We start from the raw sequence: 24,487 nt of genomic DNA on the forward strand, positions 1-24,487 counted from the left end.
ATAATGTGTAGAAATAGTATGTAAATTCAATTCTTTAACTAATTTTGCAGAAATAAAGTCATGTGTGCTCCCATCATCATGTAAAATAGTCTTTTCTTTACCACGCATAAAACATTTCATTGTTAATAAGGAATGAGGAGTTGGCATACCTGGCAAAATATCAGAAGTAGTACCAATGTCATCATCGTCTTCCGTAAAGTCCAGCATCTCTTCACATTCTTCATCTTCTATTGCTCCCAGATAATTGATATGGACGGATGGCTTTTTGGATTGACAATTGGCTGCTAGATGTCTAAGTTGATGACATTTGTAACAAACTATGGGTTTTTTCTTTGGATACATTATTGGTAATGGCACAAAGTTTGGAAATGTTGGCATTTGGCTGTAGAGATGGCTTAGGGTTTTGGACTTGTGTTTGATGGTGGTAAGGCAGGTGGTCGTGTCCAAGATTTACGAAATGAAGATGGAAGAAAACAACTTTGATTAAATCTTCGAAAATTTGAATTGAATTGTTTGGAGCCAAAATTACCATTAGTTGGGAATTGTTGTGGTCGCTTGTCTCATCCACAAATTTGGTCTTTAGTGTCATGGGCCAAGGAAATTTCATCTTCAAGGGTTGTTGGCTTGAACATATTGACTTCTGCATAAAAATGTCCAAGTAGGCAAGACATAAACTTGCGTTTATGAGTTGCTTCAGGTACATCTTCGAGCATTCGTAGTTGCAATAGAGCATTCCAGAAACGTTCAGTATATTGGGAAATAGATTTGCGATCCCTTTGTTGTAGAAGATCCCATTACGGCTTGATTGCTTTTTCGTGGAATTGGGGAGGAAGAAAATTCTGTAAAAATTTCTTTTGGAAAGTCTCCCAAGTAGTGGGACAATCAACACTCTTGCAGACCACAGTCCACCATAAGGATGCTCGGTCAACTAAATGGTTAGTGACACATTTAATTTTGTCTTTCTCAGTATATGTTTCTTCATGGAAATAATCATCAAATTGATTGATAAAAGCAAGTATAGTCTTTCCATTGCGTGATCCATTGAAAGTACGAAATTTGAAGTTTCTTTTACTTATCTTTGTTTCTTTCTGAATGGATTGGGCTTCAAGTGTTGCATCGATGGTACTTCGTATAAGATCTTCAGGTTGCGATCCATCTTGGTTGGTGGTAGATCGTTGTAGATTGGCCAATTGAGCTTGCAAAGCTTGTTGTGCTCTTCGTTCTTCTTGAAGCTGCATCATAATCAAATCCAACTTTTGTTGCATTGTTGGTTCGGGTAGATCACCTTCAGCCATAAGATCATCCATGTTTTGATCAGTCATCCTACAAAATTCAAAAAGACCTCACACACTCGAAACCTTGTTAGCGAGATGAGCGTAGCTCAAAGGTGAGTTTACAAGGCTTGTATTTTTTTTTATAGTTTGGCTTTTGTAGTATTTCTCCTTTACGATTGCGAAATTCGATGTCACAACCGTCTTCCAAGAAAGTAATTTTTCGTATAGACTGCGTATAGTCTATGTGTTGATAATTGATTGCTGTAATCTGCTTCTGTCAGTTCACAGGTGTGAACAGGGGCTTCTAGAGGGTAGTAAACTAAGTCATGTATTGCTAAGTATGAATTGCCTTTATGATAGTTGTTGAAGATGTCTTGTAGGACCTTAGTAACTTGAGTAACTTAGAGAACTTGGACCTTTAAACTTTTATGACTTAGCTTGGATTTTGAGGACCTGAGTATGTCCTCATCCGGCGTCGACCAGTTCATGCTGCCGCCGTTGTTTGATGAATTTGAGTAATAAAGCTTCTTATTAAGCTTCTTTTGAAGCTTAAAAAGCTTATTATCAAAGCTTGAAAAGCTATGGCTGAAATTTTCTTATCTGTAATCAACAACTTGATGAAGGAGCTATCCGCGTGGTCCTCCGCCTGCAAAGGCCAGTCCCTCGCGATCTGAGTGTATAGCAGGGGGTTCTTGACTACTAGGAACACGCTGGTATCAACCGTTTTCCATGAGACTGACTGTAGAGCTCAGTCGTTCCAGGAGCTCCGCCTTCACGCTAGATGGTAAGCGATTGAAAGCTCTCGATCTCAGCTTTGCTCTGACACCACTGATGCACAGATCGAACGTTGTATGCGCGTGTAGTGAGCATCAGAAGGTCCCTAAGAACAAAACAACTCTACTTTTTGCACAAAAAAAAATGAAGAAAGCTTGCACGACATGAACAATAGATCAATTGGGTACAATCTCCCCCCATGCCTTGTGTGAGCATTCCACAAAGCATGTATTTTATATATTATTCATCTTCAAGCTCAAAAAATAGCCCAATTTACAATTAGCACGCTTTAGCTTTTGTGTTTGCTTTTGTGCCACTAAAGAATTAAAGCTATTGGGCATCCAAGAAGTTAGGTACGGTATCCAAATACAATGTCTAATACAAATATTTAAATCATGCGCCCATGCGCATACAAAAATAATAAATAAATATCGAGCACTTTAATAAATAAGTGCGTCAAAATATGGACACCATGTCTAAGATACGTGCCCATCAAAAATTGATGATAATTTGAATACACGTTATCCTCCAATGCTTCCCACTGCCACCACTGCTTGCTCTACACATCAACTGAAGCATTCACAATTGTTAGAAAAATAATAAAATTAAACCGACAAAAGTGAATACCTAGTAGTCGTTAGCTACAAACATAAATTGGTTAGAAATCAATCCTAACCTTAATTTATTACGAGTGCGTACTCTAAACTCATAAACGTTTATTAATTTAAATATGTATTTTGCTGAATCACTCGCTATGGAATCACCCACTTACACATTAAATTAACAAAATGCCCGAAAAGGATAGGCATCCCTATCGACTTTTCGTACAAAGAATCCACCTTGTCTATGAGCCCCAGTAATAAAATTTTACGATATCCACCGCAAAACCTCACGCAATTCACCGTGGAATATGCGTCGTGGCATCATTGCCTTTGACTGCCATAGTGAAAACAAGTGTCCAATGAGCCATAATCTTCCTTTAGTAGTGAAAACAAGTGTCCAATGAGCCATAATCTTCCTTTGACTGCCATAGTGAAAACAAGTGTCCAATGAGCCATAATCTTCTTAAAATAGCAAGACACATATGTTGTATACTCTAGATAACTCAAAAACCATGGGATCTCCTAGTAATGCCCCTTATGAACTAACTTGTAGAGGTCCCTAGAAAGGAGGAGTTACACTGTATGACTATTGCAACCATAAAAAAGAAAAATGCAAAATACAAAGCAACATAGTTCAACAATCCATTGTGATGGCTTGGTTTATAGTCATTGTGATAGAGCAATTCTCTAAATTAATGTAAGGATGGCACTATAAGCTTGGGTGGGGCTATAGCCATAAATAATAACTCCACATTTTCTTGTTTATCACAACTCATTCTAGAGTGACGATGCTAGCAAAAATCCATTTTTGAGCTATATCCATGTAATTCATAAGGAACCTAAGCATGTAAATTAGGACAAAAGTGTTTGCCATTTGGATCAATGCTCCAGAATGACTAAGGGCCATTTCCTATTCATTCGGGGATAAATGTGTGCAACAAAGCCATTAATTGAGGTTCCAATTATCCAATGGGGAATAGAACTATCTTAGTATTGCTAAATTTGACACGCAAGAGGTGAGTGGATAGTTTTCTATAGTACACAAAAAGAAGTGGCTAGCCATTGCCACCAATCAAATGCATGCAAGCATCCAAAAAATTTTGAAAGCTCACCCAAATCATGTTTGATCTACCTTTCATTTATTTTGATATATGCATTCTAATGTGTTTCTTCATTTGGATATCTATGAAACCTTCCTAAGCCATCAAAGTTTATCAAGGTGATCAAGTTCATGAGTCAACTTTGGCTCTTTACATGTGTATCCTAGTATGTCTAACCAACAAAGCACCATTCCAAGTCTATCTCATAATCTAGTACATCTAGCCAAGATTAGATAGAGCATGATTCCAAGTCTATTCATAAATCAAACTTGTTGGCTTGTGGGGGCTAAAATCTTGTCTAACTTACAATTATCAAAAGTACAATGTGATTTGGTGATGAGGATACATCTAACACAATATAGTTATCAAAGATACCATAGAGAAAATTGAATTACACGAATCAAAATACATCATGGAGAGAAAAAGTGGATGTGTGTGAAATAGAAACAAAGTTTGATTCTAGTTATGGCACATGAGCTTTTGGATTACTTGTGCCTATGTGGTTTCTGAAATGTGCCTCAATCGATTTAATATTATAGTGTTAGGAGCTGAAAATGAATTCCATTGGGTTTCATGTCCCAATGGAGCCCTAAAAGGCATTTGTCATTATTAAAGGTAGATTATGTGCTATCAGATCCACTTTAATTTGCTAGCAAAAAAGGACATGAGAAGTGGGCAATTTTATTGGTATAGTTGCTCTTGATCTGCATCTAATATATTCAACAATCAATTTTTTGCATGTCTTTATTGATATGTAGATAGTTGAGGTATATATTTTTTATTTGAACCTTCAACAAATTTTCAACCTCTTGCTAGTTGTACGCCAATTCCACTATGCATCATCAGGCTAGAGGCAATTGAAAAAGAAAAACAAGGGGGCCTATTCCTGGATAAGACAAGAAGGAATAGATTGTGGTGGGTCCATGAGAATCTTGATTAGGGGCTACTACTATCTTTCAAGGGAGGCAAATGATATTTTGAACTTCATTGAGAAGAAGACCATGGTGAAGAAGGTGACCAAACTATGAAAAGAGGTTGATACAAACAGAACCAGTAATTGCAACAAATCATTAGCAGAAGGATGGATAATGTCTTCTGAAAGCAAGATAAATAGAGTGTTGCAGTAGGTTGAACCTCATTGGGCTTCTCTTGCATTATACAACCTCACATGCAAATATTTATTTCTACCATAAGGGAATCTCTTTAAAAATACATACAAACCATCATCCACAAGTAGAGAGCAAACATAGTGTAAGGATAAAGATGATCTATTGTGCCTTACTACATGTCCTGTTTGGTGATAGCCACTTAAAATCTAACCCAATGGTATTCGTTCCATATTTCCCTTGCTAGCATGTGTAGTCCTTATATCTAATCCACAAAGCCATTTGTTAAAAAACTTGGTATTGAAGGCTAAGTTTTAAACCTAAAGTCTAAAGAAAGTTTGAAGTTTTTGTATGTGAAAGTTCCCATATAGGCTATACCTTGAGCCAAATGAATTAAAATAATCAACACTTTAGCTTATCACTTGTTTGCATATAAAGTAGAGCATATAGGCTCCACCTCTCAATAGATCATATACTTCATAAGTGAAGGGATAAGCCAAAAGTGGAAAATAAAAATTTCACTCTATTTCTACTAGGTATAGATTGGAATGAATGACAAGCATATTGGAGAAATGATTTATGGTCGACATATGGTTGACAGACATTGGTGCACCCGAATGTGCACAAAGAGAGAAATTTCTTCCCACGGATCCATATGATGAGTTCAAGCACAAATTTATTTATCTGTTGTTGCTGTAAACATCAATTGACCTTGGTATCACTATGCAACATATTGACATGGCTTGAGGATGCTAGAAGGTTTCTGCTACTACATTGCCTATTGCATTAACCAATGGCCATACATTTGGGGCTCACATATGGAGGAACACAATCTTAGATGTTTCTTTTGGATCAAATGATGTATGGTGCATCACCACCATCCTTGCTTCTTTCAAGTTGCAAATGACAGGTTCCATTGTAGTAAAAGGGGAAATTTTCTTATGTTTGGTAGGTAGGCAGGAGATTATTCTAATAGAAGGATAGAAGAGGACCAGAAGTCATCTTCAAGCAAAACAACTTGTGTTATCCATTTGTAGGCACCTTTGAGAGATTTCCAACATGTAAGTGGACTTAAGATCTTTTTTCTTTGAGCACGAATTTTTCAAATAATGATACATATTGTTGAATGCACTATTCAAGGTAGCAATTCAGAGTAAATTTTTAAACAATGATACACTTGGATATGGGACTTACGAAATAAGGCTGGTAATCAATATGTTCCAGACTTGGACATGGTCTTGGGGATATTCATGTGGTGAGCAACAGAACAGCAACCTGCAACTTGCAAGTCTGTAGATAGATATTAGCAGCAACTTATGAGTCTGTAGAAGAGTCAATAGAAAATTTTTAGCATTGCAGTGGGAGTTGTGCATGAGCACACTTCAACCACAAAATTCAGTCTATAGATAGACCGTACATATAGACCTTATAACATGGTAGTAGGTGGGAGCTATAAAATGAGGCATGAACATCCCCTTTCCCTGAGATTACAACCATGAACTCGGTTTACATGTTTCAAGATTTGTCAAGAGTGGTTGCCTTCCCTTGCACTAGTTTATCCATGACTATTAGACTTTGTAGGGTAGTTGCTAGTCTCATGCTTTAAACATGGTAGTGTTTGAAGGAGCCAGTAGGTTAACATGGTAGGGCCTTGTCAAGGAGGGTTCAACCTAAACAAACATGCATACATGGTTATGGAGTGAGCGTTACCAAAAAACAAGTCTATGTCGGGTCTAGTTTGGACTTGTTTGAAACGATGATCAAAGTGTAGCGCAACAAGTCATATGTAGAAGCTATGCTCTAAAGATAGATGTTTAGTTCAAAAATCATACTCCAAGTATGAAAAGAACATGAATCAAGAATTGAAGAGATACTACATAGGTATACTTCTTGATTGTCTTCTTTAAGGACTTGGTTGTAGTAGTCGATCATACTAGCCTGATACCATGTTGAGACGTAGAGAGAGAAGATATGTAGAGATGAGACAGAGAGAGAGAGAGAGAGGGAGGGAGAGAGAGAGAGAAGAGAAGAGACACACCATGTACACTCCCAAATACTATTTCATATTGATCACAATCTACATATATACATGTGAGACCTACTCTAGATAGGGTGAGCTATATATAGCTCCAACAGGCCTTAACCCATTAGCAACAATTAGATTAAAGTGAAGAGGTTTAGTCGGAGGGTTTCCTCTAGTCCCTAAGTACTTCTACTACAAGTAATGTGTGAGGCTCTACCCCTTCCTAAAAGATTTTAACCCCTAAGGCTCTAAGAGTAGGTACAACAACTTGGAAAATCGTGTTATGGATTGTAGTTCAATGGTACAAAGTTTGTACCATCCATCCAACTTTTGAATTCTTGCTATATGGAAAGAATCCCTTGCATCATAATTCCAAGTGTACTTAAAACATTGGTGGAAGTGAGGGTTGAGACTACATTGGGTTCTATCTCTTGGTAGGTGAAATCTACATTGTTTTACATATTTAGAAAGCTTGGCCTCTTGCTCATGCATTTGTTACCGAGTGGATCACTGGTGGAGTTATTAAGATTTGGGAGTTCAATAGGAAAAGACTTATGTGAAAAGTTAGAGAGACTAGAATGAATAATAGTTTCCAAAATGGCCTCGGATGGTAGTTCTTTCTACACTCCTTCCAAGTATTCCTTAACCACATCTATTGTGGCTAATTGTTGCTTAGGTTCACTATATTCTTCAACCTTTGTTATAGTATCCTAATCTATTAGAGGTGTTAGCATTGTGCTTTATACACTCAATATAGAAGCTATACCTTGTTGAGTGGTTAAGCATTTGCTCTTCAACTTGAGTTTTGTGTGGTTTCACTTTTTCTTAGAATTCTTATTGCCTATTATTGACACATTGTGATGCTTTCTTTGAAAAATGCTAAATACCCCTAGCATGCAATAGAATGTTTGTTTTTTGAAACTTGTATAAAGCTTTCGTCAATGCTTCTTGGTTTGGATAGCCAACAAAACTTGAATGTCTAAACACCCTATGAATCATCCTTTGTATATCCTAAATCCTATGAGCTTTCTTCTCAAGGTTCCGTTGCTTGTACACGTAAAGAAGGAGTTGGACGATGGAACCCAAGCATACTCAAGGAAGTATTGTGTTTTCTAAACCTTAAACTCTTTGCACCTCATTGGGAAAAGAGGGACACACGAACAATTTATTGAGCACATCACATGGGCCTCTTATACCCCTTCATCTCATTTACTTCCATACCATTGGGAAGATGCACTCAACTAGACCATCTTGATGTAGAGCATTGTATGAGAACCATTGGAGCTATATCTAGTAATCCTAGTAGCACATGCACTTTATATTGTACCTTCATTGTACACTCACCTTCTTGCACATCATTTTGGAACTTCCACCATAGTTAGAGACTATGGACTAAGAGGGAAAGATGGGAGTGTGAGCTAAGGGTCATGGTGGTCAATATTAGTTGGGAGAAGGATTATTCGATCAATATGGATAATGAGAGATGTGAGAAGGGTCTAGGGTAAGTGTAGGCTTTTTCCTTAACATGGAGAGGTGAGAAAGAAGAGGGTATATGTAAATATTTAAATGTGTATGTCTCCTTATTTCCCAAGGCCTCATGTGAATGTGAGCTATGGGGCGAGCGACTAATCTATCATTCTTACATGAGCGCCTCTTGCATTGAGTATTCTATTCTTTGGCACCAACAACTTAACCAATTCTTCATTAACATCGCTACCTCCCTCGGTGCTATTGTATAGTCCCTCCCATGTTGGATACATGTTGTGTGAGTTGTGGTATCTCGTGTAAATGACTCAGACTCTTAGCATGTTGACGACGATCCACAATGACCAATAAAGTGGGCCAAGTGTTTCTAACCCTACCTATTGCGTTTATTTATATATATATATATTGTCTTAAGTATGGGATGCGAGGGTGCATGTCATGGTTGCGTGCTAGGCCCATGTTGATTTTACAAACTCATTTGTTCACATTTTAAGTGTGGGGATGTGTCCTTGCGTATCTTGTCTATATATATTCATGGACACACTGCTATTTGACCCTTATATGACATCCTATTTTATTTATACCTTACTGAGGTCCCTTCTTTACCCACCCGTCTTATTCTACCCCACTCTTGGGATCTTTCCTTGCCCTTCACCTTTTTTTCTCATGTTGTTGATCTTCTATGTGAACATATCCTATGTTCATCGAAACTCGAATTTGATGCTACAAACTTGTTTGTCCCTTTGAACATGACACTTTGGTTTTTATTGCCTACTATTTTGAACAACGGTTCATCAATGATTAAATTTTCAAGAATTTTATGTAAATTGGATGTGTTTATATGTGAACATACATTTATCGCATCAAAACTATAGTTTGATATGATAGTCCTAATCTTTCCCTTCTCTCAGACACTTTTATTTTTTTAGTCTATCTGGCACAGATTGGACATTATTTATTTTTGTGTGTTTGCAGGTATTTTCTTACGCAGTTTAATTTGCTATTTTTCTATGTGAATATGCTCTTTTCTCATCGGAATGGCATCCTGCTTGGATAGCCTTGAGCTTTTGGTCCCACCATACATTTTTTCTTTTTTTCTCTCCCTCGTTTTAGCTCACAAAATTTTTGTTATTAATTTTTACTTGTATTTTCCTCCATAGTTTTGATTGTTTTCCATATGAATGGCCCCTTCTACATGGAATTGTGCTCTGATATGATAGACCTGTTAAATACCATTCCCTTGATATTTTTCCTTTTTGTTGTCCATGTTTTGACTGACGGCTTGTTTTGATTATTTTATTCGATTTTTATATGCCTATACACAATGCATGGGACGAAGAAAACCGACCATCCTTGTTTTTTTTAATTACTTAATTAAACAAAAAAATATTTTTTAAATTTATTTCAAAAAAACAACACAACCAACCCACTCTCCCCCAACCGCTCATTCCCTCCCCATCTCTCTCTCTCTCTCTTTATTGTTTTTCTTCTTCTCTCTCTATCTTCTCGCTCCCCTCTTTGCCTTCTTCCTTCCCCCGTTATCTCCTCCTATATCATCCCTCCTTCCGGCGTTCTTCCTTCCCCCGTTATCTCCTCCCGTATCTTCCCTCCTTCCGGCATCCCCCCCCTTCCCTTGCCTCCATTCTCTTCTCCTTCCTCCCCCGGTTTCATCTCTGTGGTGCCTCCCCCATCTCCCCTACTACTTGGATTGCCCCATGTCGCCTCCTCACTGTTGCGCGCTAGTCCCCTCCGGGCGGCCATGATCTCCTCCCCTCGCACCTTGGAGATGGGTGCTAGTGCAAAGGGCTGTATCCACGCATGGCTTCGCCTCTCCATTTCTCTGCTGGTTGCTGCCATGACGTCACCCCCTATCCCACCCCACCTTTACTCCACTGCCCGCATCTCCCTCGGTCTCAAGGCCACGTCGCCCCCCTACTCCACCCCACATTTCTCTATCGCTCGCCCTCGCCCCCCTACTCCAACCCACGTTTCTCCATCGCTCACCCTCGTCCACCACTGCATCGTTTGCCGGCCACCCTCATCAACGTACCCCTCCATGTGACGGCTTGCCACCCTTGCCCCACCTTGCCCATTTACTCCCGAGTCCCCCCCCCACCCCCTTCCTTTCTACCCTACCCAAGTGACCATTGCCCACCCATTCTCTCCCCCTTCATAAATCCCCCTTTTCCCCGCCTCATCCCCCTACCCCCTTTCTTCTGCCGCCGTTCCCACCGCACACAAAAACCCCACCATTTTCTTCGGTCCTTGTCCTACCATCAAACAATTTTTTTACCCCTTTTCCTTCCCTTTTCGTACCTGCAACACCCCACCCCTTGGTTCACACTAGTGGCCTTGGTCTGCATGTTTTTCTTGGCTATCATTTGCGAACGCAAAATTTATCATGGATATACGTGTCTTCTTTCAACTGTTGTCGTTCACATGTGAGCATGCACATAAGGTCTCAATCGTATACCGAGGTATTATTGCTATTCACACACATTGTCGCAGATCATGGTGTCGGAGGGGTTCTTGTCGAAAGGTGGAATCCACCAAGGATTAAAGGTAGAAGGAAGTAGAGATAGGAGATGGAAGTGAAAAAAGAGAATAGATAAGAGGTAAACATGACAAAGACAAAGCACAATGAACTGAATCAATATGTATTGAAAGAACCTGGAATCTTTGCACTACTCAGAAGCAATCTCCAGACATTAGATCTCCTGGAGCTTCTTTGTAGAACAATACGTGCATCCAAATTATATCTCCCTCTCTGCTGCTCAAAACCCAAATCTGATGGCTCCCTTGGCTCCGAAAGGGGGATAAAACTCTAGAACACCTGCTCACGGATCTCCTAGATCATTCCTTTAAGGGAAAAGTTATGCATTATTCCTCTATTCTCACTCCATTACCATTAGGCTTGAAAATATCATGCAATGAAAAATATTAAAGTGTACCTGTCTAGAAGAATCTCTTACTTCCTCGACATAGCAAGCCTCCAATACAATTGTCCCTAATATCAGCCTCAATACATGCTTTTAGACCTTGAATGCTTAAATACTACTAGCCCATACTAGAACCATTGATTTTTGAGTTCCTACACATCAATAGGATGTTTCTAACACTCATGTACTTCACATGAGCAGTACGAAATACTTAGATGGCAAATATAGCCTACCCTACAATTCAGCATCAATGTTGCACTAACTCTTCTCACCGTTGTCACTACAAGGATTTAATTCTATAGAGACGGTAGGTAGCGACGCAGGTAGCTGCGTCATCGTGTTGTTGCGCATCCGAGCCGTAAACACCTCCATTTTTGTTGTGCATCTGTGTTATCTTCTCACGTGGGTTTCATTGTGTTTGATTGCTATGTTATCTTTCTGTCCTTTTCTGTATCCACATCCAATGTACATACTCCACTTGTGTGTTTGTGTTTGCATGTGTTTTTGTTTGTGTGCGTGTTGTGTGTGTGTCAGAAAAATATGAAAAACTGATGCCAAAGAATATTATCATGTTGTCAGTTTCAATGATAAAGTTCAAGAAAAGTGCAGGAAACCGTGGAATCAAAGGAAGCTTTGTAGAAGCCGACATTTAAGCTATGAAGATAAAGGTTGCACCTGGACCAAGGCTTCTGATTCTAGACTATGTTAAAAGGCTTTGACAGGTTGGTCCTCTAGTTCAAGCTCGAAACTTTGCAGTAATGACAGGTGTAAATTCAGGAATATCATGTGTAATGAGAAGAGCTCGTGGTGGCGTGGAAGATGTTCAGACCAGCATGGTAGCTGCCTTTGGAACTGGGGCTATGTTCTCTATCGTCAGTGGTGTCTGTGGCCCAAATGTGGCATTCAATGCAGTTATGAAAGGAGTTTCTTTTTCTCTCATTCAAGGAGGCATGCATAAGCTTAACCTTGACGAGTTGATGCCTACTATTTGAAGGGGAAGAAGAGTTTATAGATGATGATGGTACTGTTTATAAATGGGATCATAAACTCAAAGCTTGGGTGCCTCAGGGTGATCCTGTTCTTGAGACTCCACTTTATGGAGCTGAAGAAATGACGTTTGTACATGAAGAGGAAGTGTTTCCAACCTTGAAGATTGCAGAAGAGGCAGAAGAAAATACTCCTCTAGTAGAGGATATTTAAGAAAAAAAACACTTACTAATAAGCGGAAAGCAAGTGATGAAATGGAAGCACAGGTTGTAGACGTGTTTTCAAAATATTGTATCATTAAGGAGGACCCAGATACCAAAAAGCTCAAAATCAAGCTGTATACTAACAAGGAATTAGGCAAGCTTAAAGGAGATGCACTTGTAACTTATTTGAAGGAGCCTTCTGTGGACCTGGCTATCAAGCTTTTGGATGGTGTCCCATTTCGTCCTGGTGATAAGCAACCTATGATAGTCTCCCATGCCAAATTTGAACAGAAGGGTGAGGTTTTTATAAAAAAAGGATCAGAACAAGCAGAAAAAGAAGAAACTGAAGCAAGCAGAAAAAAAAGGCCCTTGGGTGGGGTGGCTTTGATGATGCTAAGAAGCAGCAAGCAACGGGTGTGCTTCTGAAAACATGTTCACACAATAGGAGTTGGTGGAGGACCTGAATCTGCTCTCAGATTTGGAGGCAGACATAATTGAAGAGTGTAGCAAACTTGGTGCTATTGGGAAAATTCGTATCTAAAACTCACAAGGGCTAGTTCTAGTCAAATTTAAAGATAGACAAAGTGGCCTAAAGTGTATTCATATTATGAATGGTCACTGGTTTGGTGGCAGAAAAATTGAAGCACTTGCTGAAGGTCGAAAAAGGACGCGCTGATATTGGAGGGGAGGAGCTTTTCCTAAGGGGCGCTGATATTAGAGGGAAGGAGCTTTTCCTGAAGGCGGATTGTTTTGAGACCGAACAAGTAGCTGCTTATGGGGTGAAGGACGATTATGAGGGAAGAAACAAACTAAAGTGGGGAGAAAAGTGATTGCTTGAGGAGCTCGTGTGACTGAAATGCAACTGCTGGAGCAGGGTTTGGAAGAGAGCGCCTTGTTTGCTCTTCTTTGATGTTGTCTTTGACCAAGACACTCAGGGAACATATGTCGAAGGCATCAAGGAAGAAGTCATCTTGTGTCCTGCTTATGCATTATCATTAATTGCAGTGGGAGAAGGACATCAGCATGTGAGATCTAACAATTTCAATGTATTTATGGTGATAAAAAATCTCCAAGCATAATCTCGTTGGCAGTGAAGGATGTATTCAACACCATATAGCATACTCCAGGATTGATGGAGCTCGCCGATCATCGACCCTCTGGCCCATCTATCGCACGCCTGTTGATTCGGAACTTTCTGGTGTAGAAAAGCCCTTCGATGGTGCATGCTGTCGACATTCTGGCAAGGATTTGCTATTTGATTAAGAACTTCTAGGTTAAGGAAAAGTCCTTTGATGGTGTCAAAGTTCTGGTAGGGGCTTCTTGTTTTGTGTGACATCAGCATGTTGTAACCCGTGATCCTATGAAGACGTTAATGACTGCGCATGTGTAAGTGGAGTTTTGCTTCCCAAGTTCCGTCTTCTGCAAAGGCAAGTGGGCATGGCACTGAGTTGCATACAGCTGAGCCATTGCTAGATTCTTCCAAGCTAATTGATATGTATAACACGATCTTGGCGGAGCGAGCTTTCTCGCTTGTTCCAGCGGTTTCTTGATAAGTCGGCCCCGAATCCTCTGGCACGGTGGCATGGATTCTTCATGGCTACATCCATCTACTGCTTGTGTGTTTATTATTTGCAGGGCTTCTATGTGGTCACGTATGGACTTGGGATCTACATTCTTAATGTGCTGATTGGTTTCCTTTCTCCACAAGTTGATCTAGAAAGTGAAGGACTTACCCTCCCTTCCAAAGACAGTGATGAGTTCAAGCCTTTTATTCCCTAGCTTCCAGAGTTCAAATTGTGGTATGCATTGGCCAAAGCCTTCTGTGTGGCATTTGGCATGACATTTATATCTATATTCGACGTCCCTGTTTTCTGGACTATTTTGCTATTGTACTGGATAGTGTTGTTTGTTCTCACCATGAAGCGACAGATATGCCACATGAGCAAAATGACGAGGGAGCTGCTGTTTCTTTTATTCTTCAGATGACACGGCTGCGAGTAGTGATAGATCAACTCTTCTAATTCAAGCCAAGGTATTAGGATGTTGTATCATGGACAGCTTTGTTGACAGCATATATTGAATATGGGCTTGCACAGGAAGCTTTGACACTTTATGAACTGATGAAGCTGCAAGATCTTTGCCCCAATGCTTTTACCTTTGTTAGTGGCTTGAAAGCTTGAGCTTGCTTAGGAACCATGGAACAAGGCCAAAAGTTACATGCAGAGATTTAAAAAAAAGGACTTGAACAAAATTTGTTTGTTGGTAGTTTCTTTGTTGTAATTCACTTGACAAGCAATATAGTGATCTTTGGCATCAAAAATTGAGATTTTCTTGTTAGCCTCTTGCCTTGCAACATCTTGAACCCCGTGTTCAGCAGCTCTTGCATGAACTCCACGACATTTCTGGTGAACTTGACATGAAAACGCTGAGTTAATTGCCAGCAAGATGGGAGACTCGCAAGAAGAAATGATGAACGAGAATGTCATGAAGCATTTGTTTCAGTCGTTTACATCCTATATGCAGCAGCAAACACACGCGAAACGCGATAGTGATGCCATCGATGCTTTGAAGGCTGTCCAACAGGAGATGAAGTAGTTCAACGGCCAACAAGTTTCAACTTACTTGCATTTGTATGAAGAAAAGATGAAGTTTTTTGGGGTTTCTCAAGACGTTTGGAGCCGCTACTTCTTACGGATCGTGGTTCGCGTGCTTGAGGTCCGAATTTCAGAAATTCAAGGAACACATAATGGTTGGACAGAGTTTAAGAAGGCATTAAAAGATGAATATTTCCTGGAGGATACAGGTCTTATGAACCACAAGAATTTCTTAGCATGGGTTTCTATGCCTAATAAGGGACTTTCAATTACCGCCCTTCTGCGAGAGTTTGAGAGCCGCTATGATCAGTTGGACGGGACTGAGCAACAAGCTTTGGAGATGCAGAAGGTGGAATTATTTTTACAAGCTGTTGATGCTGATTTACAGGAAAAGTTGGATGATCTTCTGGAAGATCAAGCTACCGATTCAGGCTTAAAGGCCGAGTGGAGACATGTCATTGATGCTGTGAATGCGCTTGTTAAGAAGCAGCGCAGGAGGCTACGATTGCATCGTAATACATGATCTGCTTCTGAAAAATACTTGGAGACCTCTACTTCTACCCCTGCTACAAGTTCTATGCCTAAGCCTACTCCTCCTGTTGTAAATCCATCAGTTCCTGCTGCTCCAGTGCCCTTATCAGTAGATGATGTTATTAAAGGCTTGGCAGATTTGACGATAGAGGTAGTCAAAGCTGAAGTTGGGAAGTTAAAAGAGCAACTTATGTTAGTACCTACTGTAGCACCTGCTCCAGTGACTGCTTTCCCAGCTGGCCAAAGAAAAGAGAGGCGATGTATTTGGTGCGATAGTACAGAGCACCAGCATTGCAGAGATTATGATGCTTTTCAGGAAGTGCGTAAGAAGAACATAGTGTTTTGGGGACAAGATGGGAAGATATGGCTGATAGAGATTGGTGCTCCTCTTGACACGAACTTTGGTAAGGGAGGCATGAAGAAGCTCGTTGATGATATGGTTGTGCGATTAGCTTATGTGAGTGTTAGAGGAGATGCTTCAGCTTATGGAGTCCAGCTTGAGCAGAAATCAGATGGAGACTCTGCCTTATGGTCCTCTACCTTGGAGATAGCGAGAAGATGGAAAGTTCAGGCATCCATTATGACTTGTGTGGGCTCCAGCATCGGAGGAGAAACGGGATGGGATTCTCCTATTGACAGGTATTCTATTTTTGCTTATATGGTGAAAACACAGGGTTTAGATGCCATAGTTGAGGAAAAGAGAAGAAGAGATGAGGAGGGTCTCAAGACCTCCAAAAAGACTAGAGGGGGTGACTTTGTTTCACCACCTGTTACAGCTCCACCTATGACGAGTTCCCCAGCACAATCAGGTCCTGAACAACCTATGGCAGACAAACAGATGAAAGAAAAGAGACAACCAACAAAAGGAGCCAGGATTCAAGCTCTTGTCAGACCTTGACATGTAGACGGATATGAGTCAGATTTTTCATGAAGGAATTTTAAATAGTGAAGTTACTTTTACTGTTGGTGAAGCTCTTGGGATTGCGAGAAGAGAAATACAGGATTAAATGCAGGATCTTTTGTGGAGGAAACGACATGCAATGGAAGGACCTGCTTTATAGGGATTATGGGATGGAGGTCTTGGGGAAGAGAAGATGATGCAGTGATGGTTGAGAATGCTTCTGTCAACCCGCAGTTGGAGAAAATAGTTTAGCCTATGCAGTATGAGGATGACGATACCCCTATCCTCATTCCTCGCAGCCATTTTTCACATAGTCATTGGGCGAGAGAAACCATTGAGACGGTGGTAAGAATTGGAGAGAAACAAATTCCTTTAGTCGCTTTAGTCGATCATGGTTCCGAGATTAATCTTATTGCTCGAGGTGTTTATGAGAGTTGCAAGTGGCCTATGGTTGTAGAGCATGGCTGGCGCATGAGAGCAGCCAATAATACTTCTGGTGATATGTATGCTGCTTGTCCGAGCATCAGAATTTCTATTGGCAATGTTGAAGAAGATTATCATTGCTTCGTTTACGATTCTTGCTCTTATCTTATTATTCTTGGGCAGCCTTTCATTACAGAAGCAAGAATGGAGACGAAAGTGATGGATGATGGCTCAGCCTATGCACGGATACGCAGTAAGGATGGTATGCGAGCTGTTCAGTTTATGACTGTTGGAGTAAATCATCCGAGAAATAGGGACTCCTTATGTGAGGCCCCACTACCTGCGAAGGAGTTGGATTTTCATTAGGTACTGCTGTCTTGCGAGATGCCAGTGGTACGGAGCGGAGAAAAGAGGAGATCTCGCCTCCTGGCAACCAATCTTTCTCCACTAATTTTTTTGGTTTTTCTTCAGATAGTTCAGTGAGTTATCAGAAAATTTCAGATTTGTCTAGAGTTGCCAGACAGTACATTGGTCATAAGGAGAAAGAGTTGAAGACTGCAAGTATTTTGGAAGCAGAAGAGCATGTGGATGGGCTGTATGATGGAATGTCTTATGCAGATACTTTATCTGAGATGGAAAATATGTTGAAAGCTGATGTATGTAAGGGTTCAAGGATCATACATGTGCAAACCTTGGATATGTATCACGAAATTTCTGATTTTATGCTGAAAAAAGAGTTAGAGGCTGAGAAAACTCAGTAAATCAAATCTATGGCTGATCTTGATCAGCTTTCAGAGTTGCAGAGGGCTGAAACCTTTAAGCCAGTAGAGTTAAATGCTGGAATAGTTCAGCATATAGAGTATGAGGCTGCATCATGGCAATCCACAGAGCAAAGGGCTGAAACCTTTCAGCCACAACAGAGTTTAATGCTGAAGAGTTTCAGCATACAGAGTTTTAGGCTGCACCCATGTAGTCCATAGAGCAAAGGGCTAAAATCTTTCAGCCAACCAACAGAGTTGAGAGTTGCTGAAAATTTGCAGAAATTGCAACAAAGAAGAGAGCACTTGACTGATGCCAAGGTTGACACGAAGTATAAAACAGTTGATAAGAAGGTTAAGTCGATTGCAGGGTTGCTTCCTCCTGATAGTGATGAGCAGATGGAAAAAGCTATGAAGCAGCCTATGTTGAGAGATCCTGCAAATATTGGCCATGAATTTACAGCTGAAACTCTTGTAGAATTGAAGATTGGAAATGATGATTTCTTGCTTCCAGTGGAAAAAGAATGTTTTAGAGAGATGATTGGACAACATGGTAAGGCATTTGCTTTCTTTCCTCATGAAATTGGCTACATTAGTCCCGAATTGGTTGTGCCTATGGTCATCTTCACTGTTCCTCATGTGCCATGGAATATAAGTCCTATACCTGTGCCTAAAGCACACTTGCCAAAGATGATAGAGTTGTTGAATGAGAAAATTAAGATGGGGATTTTGGAACCCTCTTCTGCGCCCTATTCTAACAGGTGGTTTACTGTACCAAAGAAGAATGGAACCTTAAGATTTATTCAGGATATGCAGCCCGTGAATAGAGTGACAATCAAGAATGTGGGAATAGGACCAGTTGTGGATGAGTTTGCCAAGGCTTTTGCAGGATGATCCATCTATTCCCTAGGTGACTTATATTCTGGTTATGATCAGTTTCAGCTTGCCTTGGAAAGCAGGGATATTACCACTATGCGGACACCTATTGGTCTTGTGAGGATGTGTACCTTGCCTCAAGGTGCCACCAACTCAGTTGCTCATATGATGAATGCTATGCATAAAGTTCTGCGAGACTATATTCTGCAATATACCATGCCTTTCTTAGATGATGTGCCTATTAAGGGTTGTGCAGAAGAAGAAAAGAATGAGAGTCTTGATTTGCGAGGATGTAGATAGGTTGTGGCTGAACACTTGGTTGCTTGTGAGAAAATATTGACACGATTAGAGGAGGTGAATTTGACTCTTTCAGGGCTGAAATCTGTCTTTGGTGTTAATGAAGTCATCATAGTTGGGCATATGATCGGTTATTATGGCAGGAGGCCTTCACCTGCAAAGGTGGATGCCATAAGCAGGATTGCAGAGTATTGCTCGACTACTTCAGAGGTGCGCAGATTTGTGGGAGCTTGTGTATTTTACATGATTTGGATTCCTCATTTTGCTCACATAGCAGGTGTTCTCTATTAGCTGATCCGAAAGGGGTAGAAGTTTCATTGGGATGAGAAGCATTCTAAAGCCATGCGTAAACTCAAGAAGTTGTTGCAGTCAGCTCCTACTCTTCATAAGGCGGATTATCAGTGTGGACGGCCAATCATGTTGACAGTTGATACCAGCCCTATTAGCATAGGTTGGGCAGTGGGACAGGATGATGCTGATGGGAACAGATATGCAATCCGCTTTGGAGCTAAAGTTCTTAATGAGCGGCAGAGAATATATCCGCAGATTAAAAGAGAGTTGTGGGGAGTAGTCACTGCACTTAAGTGTGATAAAGAGTATTTTATTGGTGCTCCAGTTGTTGTGGAAATAGATTGCCTGCCTTTGCTTGGCATGATTACTAGCTGTTCGACTCCAGATATAGCGATGCTTCGGTGGATTGCCTACATCAAATCATTGAATCCAGAATTTCGACACATAGCAGGAAAAGATAATCCAGTTTTGCTGACATGCTGTCTAGAGCGAGATATGAGGATGAGGAGTCATTGCTTGTAGAAGATGATGAGACAGAGTTTGCAGCTTCTGTCCTTATTCATGATTGTCATGTATCTACTGTTGAAGCCTTTACTTAAGAACTCTATGTTGGCGAGTGGCTGCAAATTGGTCAGTATCTAAGTTCATTGACTCAAAGAGCTGATTGGACAGATGATGCATTCAAGAAAATTAGAAGAAAGGCTTATGTATATTTCTTGAAAGATGGTTTTCTTTGGAAGCACCCAAAGAAGAGAGGCGGCCTACCCTTGAGAGTAATTTGTGAGGCAGCGATGCAGATACAGATTATGCAAGAGTTTCATGAGAGTTCTTGGGTTGGACACAGAGGTGTGTGGGCTACCTATGAGAAAATCAAAGAAAGATACTGGTGAAAAGGGATGTATAAGTATGTTTCCCACTTTGTAGAGACTTGCAAGAACTGTTAGCTCTACTCTTTAGTGCGGCATCGAGATGAGTTGCATCCAACCTATCTGCTATGTATGCATTATAAGTGGGTGGCTGACTTGGTTACTTTGCCAGTGGGACTTTGCCAAATGAGATATCTTGTCTTGGCCAGGGAGGATCTTACAAACTATGTTGAAGGCAGATCTTTGCGGACGAAGACCACCACTACAGTATGTAAATTCTTGTTGGAAGAAATATTTTGCAAGTATGGATGTATAGGCAAGACTACTGCTGATCGTGGAGAGCTAGATGCAGATTAAGCTAGAGAATTTTTATCACGGCTTGGGATTAAGTTGGCTCTTACTACTACCTATAATCCAGAGGGGAATGGCAAGAGCGAAAGAGGGCATCCGACGATAGTTAAGGCATTGGCAAAAGCTTGTAGAAGTCGGATTGGAGATTGGCCGAGATTACTACCTTTTGCATTGTGGGCAGACCGCTCTACACATAGTGTGACTACTGGATATATGCCTGAAGAGTTGATGTATGGGCAAAAACCTGTCATGCCTATTGAAATTTGTGCTCTCACATGGAGTGCTCTTCCTTGGCATGAGAATTTATCAAGAGAGGAGTTTCTAGCTCTTCGGATTCGTCAACTAGAGAGAAGGGCAGAAGATGTGCAACTAGCAGTTGATTGTTTGAAGGTAGCTCGACTTAGAAACAAGGATAGGTTTGATTTGAGGCATCGCTTGCGGCCTAGAGACATAAAAGAGGGAGATTTGTTTCTAGTCTACGACAGTAGCGTAGAGAATCAGCATAGCAGCATGAGAAAAATGGTTCAAAGATGGTTTGGACCGTATGAAGTGAAACAGGTTTTTGACAATGCTACCTATGAGTTGACTGAATTGGATGGGACGGTATTGAGGGTGCCTATTGCTGGAAAACGAGTCAAGATTTTCGAGAGAAGAGAAGATGAAGAGTATGCACTTGAAGCATTTGGTAGAAGAAGAGCAGTCAGAAGAAATTTTAGCAGAAGAAGCAGAGAATATGGATGATGTAGCTGATGGAGAAACAGGTCTACCGGAAACTAATGAAGAACTGGACCTATTTGTGGACTTAGATGATCATGGATAGTTGCCTCATCCGGATGATGCGCAAGTTTAGAGGGGGTGGATGTCGTGCTGCTGCGCATCCGAGCCGTAAACACCTCCATTTTTGTTGTGCATCTGTGTTATCTTTTCACGTGTGTTTCATTGTGTTTGATTGTTGTGTTATCTTTCCGTCCTTTTCTGTACCTACATCCAATGTACATACTCCACTTGTGTGTTTGTGTTTGCATGTGTTTCCGTTTGTGTGCGTGTTGTGTGTGTGTCAATAATATGAAAAACTGATGCCAAAGAATATTATCATGCTGTCAGTTTCAATGATGAACTTCAAGAAAAGTGCAGGAAACCGTGGAATCAAAGGAAGCTTTGTAGAAGTCGACATTTAAGCTATGAAGACAAAGGTTGCACCTAGACCAAGGCTTCTAATTCTAGACTATGTTAAAAGGCTTTGACAGGTGGTCCTCTAGTTCAAGCTCGAAACTTTGCAGTAGTGACAGGTGTAAATTCAAGAATATCATGTGCAATGAGAAGAGCTCATGGTGGCGTGGAAGATGTTTAGACCAGCATGGTAGCTGCCTTTGGAACTGGGGCTATGTTCTCTATTGTCAGTGGCGTCGGTGGCCCAAATGTGGCATTCAGTGCAGTTATGACAAGAGTTTCTTTTGCTCTCACTCAAGGAGGCATGCATAAGCTTAACCTCCACCGGTTGATGCCTACTATTTGAAGGGGAAGAAGAGTTTACAGATGATGATGGTACTGTTTATAAATGGGATCATAAACTCAAAGCTTGGGTGCCTTAGGGTGATCCTGTTCTTGAGACTTCACTTTATGGAGCTGAAGAAATGACGTCCGTACATGAAGAGGAAGTGTTTCCAACCTTGAAGATTGCAGAAGAGGCAGAAGAAAATACTCTAGTAGAGGATATTCAAGAAAAAAAACACTTGCTAATAAGAGGAAAGCAAGTGATGAAATGGAAGCACAAGTTGCAAACGTGTTTTCAAAATATGGTATCATTAAGGAGGACCCAGATACCAAAAAGCTCAAAATCAAGCTGTATACTGACAAGGAATCAGGCAGGCTTAAAGGAGATGCACTTGTAACTTATTTGAAGGAGCCTTCTATGGACCTGGCTATCAAGCTTTTGGATGGTGTCCCATTTTGTCCTGGTGATAAGCAACCTATGACAGTCTCCCATGCCAAATTCGAACAGAAGGGTGAGGTTTTTATAAAAAAAGGATCAGAACAAGCAGAAAAAGAAGAAACTGAAGCAAGCACAAAAAGAAAGGCGGTTGGGTGGCGTGGCTTCGATGATGCTAAGAAGCAGCAAGCAATGGGTGTGCTTCGGAAAAACATGTTCACACAGCACGAGTTGGTGGAGGACCCAAATCTGCTCTCAGATTTGGAGGCAGACATAACTGAAGAGTGTAGCAAACTTGGTGCTATTGGGAAAATTCGTATCTAAAACTCAGAAGGGCTAGTTCTAGTCAAATTTAAAGATAGACAAAGTGGCCTAAAGTGTATTCAGATTATGAATGGTCACTGGTTTGGTGGCAGAAAAATTGAAGCACTTGTTGAAGGTCAAAAAAGGACGCGCTGATATTGGAGGGGAGGATCTTTTCCTGAGGGGCGCTGATATTAGAGGGAAGGAGCCTTTCCTGAAGGCGGATTGTTTTGAGACCGAACAGGCAGCTGCTTATGGGGTGAAGGACGATTATGAGGGAAGAAACAAACTAAAGTTGGGAGAAAAGTGATTGCTTGAGGAGCTCGTGACTGAAATGCAACTGCTGGAGGAGAGTGCCTTGTTTGCTCTTCTTTGATGTTGTCTTTGACCAAGACACTTAGGGAACATATGTCGAAGGCATCAAGGAAGAAGTCATCTTGTCTCCTGCTTATGCATTATCATTAATTGCAGTGGGAGAAGGACATCGGCATGTGAGATCTAACAATTTCAATGTATTTATGGTGATAAAAAATCTCCAGGCATAATCTCTTTGGCAGTGAAGGATGTATTCAACACCATAAAGAATACTCCAGGATTGATGGAGCTCGCCGATCATCGGCCCTCTGGCCCATCTATCACACGCCTGTTGATTCAGAACTTTCTCGTGTAGAAAAGCCCTTCGACGATGAATGCTGTCGACGTTCTGGCAAGGATTTGTTGTTTGATTGAGAACTTCTAGGTTAAGGAAAAGTCATTTGATGGTGTCGAAGTTCTGGCAGGGGCTTCTTGTTTTGTGTGACATCAGCATGTTGTAACCCGTGATCCTATGATGATGTTAATGACTGCGCATGTGTAAGCAGAGTTTTGCTTCCCAAGTTCCGTCTTCTGCAAAGGCAAGTGGGCATGGCACTGAGTTGCATATAGCTGAGCCATAGCTAGATTCTGCCAAGCTGATTGATATGTATAACACGATCTTGGCGGAGAGAGCTTTCTCGCTTCTTCTAGTGGTTTCTTGATAAGTCGGCCCCGAATCCTCTGGAACGGTGGCTTGGATCCTTCGTGGCTGCATCCATCTACTGCTTGCGTGTTTATTATTTGCAGGGCTTCTATGACGTCACATATGGACTGGGGATCTACATTCTTAATGTGCTGATTGGTTTCCTATCTCCACAAGTTGATCTGGAAAGTGAAGGACTTACCCTCCCTTCCAAAGACAATGATGAGTTCAAGCCTTTTATTCCCCAGCTTCCAGAGTTCAAATTCTGGTATGCATTGACCAAAGCCTTCTGTGTGGCATTTGGCATGACATTTATATCTATATTCGACGTTCCTCTTTTCTGAACTATTTTTCTATTGTACTGGATAGTGTTATTTGTCCTCACCATGAAGCGGCAGATATGCCACATGAGCAAAACGAGGAGGGAGCTGTTGTTCCTTTTATTCTTCAGACAACACGGCTACGAGTAGTGATCGATCAACTCTTCTAATTCAAGCCAAGGTATTAGGATGTTGTATCATGGACATCTTTGTTGACAGCATATATTGAATATGGGCTTGCACAGGAAGCTCTGACACTTTATGAACTGATGAAGCTGCAAGATCTTTGCCCCAATGCTTTTACCTTTGTTAGTGGCTTGAAAGCTTGAGCTTGCTTAGAAACCATGGAGCAAGGCCAAAAGTTACATGCAGAGATTTTAAAAAAAGGACTTGAACAAAATTTGTTTGTTGGCAATTTCTTTGTTGTAATTCACTTGACAAGAAATATAGTGATCTTTGGCATCAAAAATTGAGATTTTCTTGTTAGCCTCTTGCCTTGCAACATCTTGAACCCCGTGTTCAGCAGCTCTTGCATGAACTCCACAACAGCATCACT

General features: G+C 40.8%; 2 pseudogenes; both read left to right on the forward strand.

Annotated features, from left to right (window-relative positions):
• Positions 1-10,219: 10,219 nt before the first annotated feature.
• On the forward strand, positions 10,220-13,169 carry LOC148018664 (uncharacterized; annotated as a pseudogene).
• Positions 13,170-21,738: 8,569 nt separating this feature from the next.
• Positions 21,739-24,260, forward strand: LOC148018665 (uncharacterized; annotated as a pseudogene).
• The last annotated feature ends 227 nt before the right edge of the window (positions 24,261-24,487 follow it).

Source organism: Lygodium microphyllum, chromosome 20, assembly GCF_053477565.2.
Source record: "Lygodium microphyllum isolate KBCC chromosome 20, Lygodium_microphyllum_v1.1.10, whole genome shotgun sequence".
NCBI lineage: Eukaryota > Viridiplantae > Streptophyta > Polypodiopsida > Schizaeales > Lygodiaceae > Lygodium > Lygodium microphyllum.